Genomic DNA, 4,139 nt, shown 5'->3' with positions numbered 1-4,139 from the left:
TTCAAATATTATCGGTTACTGTGGCTAACCAGAGAACGTAAGTGAGACTGTTACCTTAATAAGAAGTTTGTGTCACATACCCGAATGAGAACTTTAAATGGCAGTTTCATTTTCCCCACGGGCTCTTTAACTATGGTAAAAAGAAAATTGTTAGGGGAACTTCGGCTGCCACGTCACTTGGAAGATTCGGCAGCCAAACTTCGGCACAATCATTTCACATGTATTCACACACTCGCCTCATGAGTCGTTGTTCAGACGACAACGAAGTGTCATTGGTATCACCAACACAATCGAATTTTTTTTGTTTTGTAAACACATCCCAATTGATGTCAATGATGAGTCTGTCATATTCGCACAGAGCCGAATGTGTGCCGAGTTAAAGAGCACACCTCTAAAAATCTTTTCATCATGGATACCGCATTAGTTCGATCATCATAAAAATAATTTATGAAAATCTATTAAGAATGCACGAAAACCCCACATCAACTGAGTTTTGCTCACAACCAATGTATGTACAGTGGTCACACAATTTATTCGTACACTCACAGTTTATAAATAGATACTCCTGACACTTAGCACGACACATACAAAAGAACAAATTTTGGTAAAAAAGATAATATTTATTCAATATTTAATCAATTCATTTCAAGAATTAGAGAACTTAAGGAATAACGAAATAAGGTACAATTTTATGCAAAAATGTTATTCGTACATAGCCATATAAAGAGTACTTTTATTAAGTGTATTAAAAGTATGTATTCAGGACTTTTTTGGGCCGCCTTCAGCTTTAATAACTGTTTCCAAACGTCCGTGCATACTTTTCGCCAATACTTTGGTTTCATTAGCTGCAATTTTCTCCCATTCAACACTTAAATTTGTCTTTAATTACGCCTTTGATGTTATTTTGTGCTTTCTGATTCTCCTTTCTAAGAGCTCCCAGACATGCTCAATTGGGCTCAGATGCAATGATTGAGATGAATATTTAAGCTGCTTACAGTGGTAAATAAGTCATTCTTACACGAGATAAGATGAGTGTTTTGGGTCATTGTCTTGTTGGAATTAGAACCCTCTAGCATTCTGTCCAAGTTTAAATGCAAAATGTTTTAATGCAAATGTTTTGCCCATTTTATTAGCAATAAAAACCATTTGTCCTACTCCAGTTGCAGCTATGCATTCCCAAACCACTGCATTTCCATGCTTAACAGTAGGAATACGTTTTCCTTATTCATTTCTATATTTTCTTTTTAACCAAACTTTTGGATAGCCATTTGATCCGTAAACATTAAATTTCGACTCATCGCTGAATATGCCGTTTTCCTAAAAATAATCTGGCTCATTTTTACAGCGTTTGGCGAAATTCAATCTCTTCATTCTGTTAATATCGAAATGTAGAGCTTGAGACCTATGATAACCAGCGTTATGCAGACAATTACGAACTGTGCATGGGCTCACTTTTTTATGCAAAGACTCTTGAATATTTCGGCATAGTCCCGTGGAGGTTATTTTTGAATTTTGCGCGACTGATGCTACTATGTCGAGTTCCTCACGTGGAGTCAATATTTTTTGCCTTCCGGTTTGGTGGTAATTAGCTTCCAATTTACCAGTAATAAAGCGATTCGCCAATTTTTTGTTGATTTCGCGCAGAGACTTGTTTTCCAAGTACAATTTAATACAAATTAACGTATTTCTAATGATAAATCCGCACTTCGTCCCATTTTGCCATTTTCAATCGAGATATAATATTACGCGCAACTGAAACTGAATCGGCGATAAAATCTAAGAAAAACCAATCTTATTTCGTTTTCAGCCTTATTAGTAAAACACAAACGATTTTTACCGTTACTTTTGCAGCAAAAATATCATGAACTGAAAATGTATGAATAAATCTTTTTGCAGCATTTTGCCTGGTTTCCCTGGAACCCTTCAGTGTGAATTGAAATAACGGGAGTTTTGTTCGCAGCAATTCATTAGGAGTGTAACATTCTTACACTGACCCACAAGAATATATTGTCACAGCCAATATTTTGCACTAATTAGAGTGTACGAATAAATTGTGTGGCCATTGTATGTAACTTACTATGTATAAGGCGTATTCGATCCACTTTTCTCCACTCGCTATCTCTGTGCTTTATATATTTAAAGAAAACTTTGCAGGTGCAAGCAACAACGTACTATAGAAAGTTTATTTGTAGCTTGTGGAAGATGTACCCAGCAATTAAAATTGAATCAAAAATTTCAGCTCATTTTAAAAGAAATATTTGGTGCGTGTTTAACACCACATTTTAAGCGAATCTTCAGACAGCATTGCACGCGGTAATATTATTTTGAAATAAATAATATTTCATATTTTGTGTAATAAATCTTTACGCTACCTCTAACTAACAATTCGCCGACTCATTTTATAATTTCTATTCCATTCGTTATATTCCTAAGGGTGGTCACAATAAAGTATGAACCTAAATAGCATGCAGGAAGGAAAATGAATTTACTTTCCTAGCCTAAAGTGGATAAAAATATTTAACAAAATTTGATAATTTTTCATTTAACGAATTTTATATTAAAATCCGCATTACCATCACACCAAAATAAAAACAAATCCATTTATTAAACCGGAACCAGAGTTAGCAGCGCTATCTACCAATGAAGTTTGCCTAAGTAAGTCACAATAGAAAACGGAAGGTTCGGTACTCGGCTAAGGGCTTGAAGCAAAATGTAGTTATTTATTGCAGGCACGTCACACATTGAAGGAGGAGTCCGGCCAAGCATCAAACAAAGGTGTGTATTTTAATAATTTAACTGATTATTAGGCCGTCGAACTTCTCTTCTCCATCTAACATGGGGCGATATCTCTTCATCATAGAATTAATATGCCGATTGTGTGTGCGCGAACAGTAGCAAGAGGGCTCGAATGGGATATTCTTAGGATATTTCTCACTGCTATTTTAGATTTCGTTTTCGACAATAAATATATATTTGAAGATCTTTGTATGTTTTAGAATATTTGACGCACCAAAGCACTGCTGATACGAGCATTGCTCCTATAGGCTTACATTTATAAAACGCTGTACAAAACTTAAGCTCCAATTAAAAGAGCTTCGTCCGAGTTCATTTATTTCTCGAATTTTCTAGAGCTAGAGTTATCGGACTCAATATCAACACTCTATAATAGATTGAAGTAATGATAATTTAGCATAATGTTGTTGGATTTTACCTTTAAGCTACAATTTACCTTTTATACTACAATAAAAAAACAAACAAAAAATGTATATTTTGTCTTTTTTTCTAGTGTCTGTACCATTTAGCTCAATAACGAAGAGTCTTGGATTGCAGCCCTTATCGAGTATAGTAGAACAGGTAATGCCCCAGAGCTGTGCACCATACATCCATATTGGCATTGTAATGGCATCGTATAATAGCACTTTGTCATATAGCTTTAGTGTAGTTGTCCGGTTCATTAGTCAAAGAAAGTTTGAAGTTCTTAAATTTGTTTGTAGTTGTGCACAGTGTCTTTAAAAATTCATTGAGTTAAATGTAAACATTTTTATGCGATTATTTTTTCCCAAATTTCAGCGAGGACTACCAAGCCAAAGATGCATCGATGAACTAAAATCATTATACAAGTTGAAGTCCAAAATAAACAAGACTGGCGTCATAAACATTTTTTCGATGCCGCCGTCTTTTTAATGAGTTAGTGCCTTGGAAGGTACATCTCTAGCTGACTTCCAGTAAAATCTTGGTGACATTCGATTCAGTGGAAGCGAAGTTACTACGTCTAAAGTGTCATTATGTTTGTGTCATCGGTACAAAAATGAGTTTCGAACAAAGAGCTAATATCAAATTTTGTTTTAAAATCGATGAAACGTTTACCGAAACATTTGAATTGATAAAAAAAGTTTATGGCGATGATTGTCTATCTCGTACCAGAGTTCATGAGTGGTTTACACGTTAGAGAACTGGTTATGAGGACATAAATGACAATAAACATACGGGCCGCCCAAAATCAGTAATCACCGAAAACTCCAACGAAATTGTTTCTAAAATGTATCAAAAATTAACCGAAATCATCGTTCAAATTCATGGAATCGGAGTTGAATATCTCCAAAACATCGATTTATCGCATTTTAACTGATCATTGGGGC

Source organism: Anastrepha ludens, chromosome 4, assembly GCF_028408465.1.
Source record: "Anastrepha ludens isolate Willacy chromosome 4, idAnaLude1.1, whole genome shotgun sequence".
NCBI lineage: Eukaryota > Metazoa > Arthropoda > Insecta > Diptera > Tephritidae > Anastrepha > Anastrepha ludens.
Note: the sequence above shows the minus strand (reverse complement) of the source record.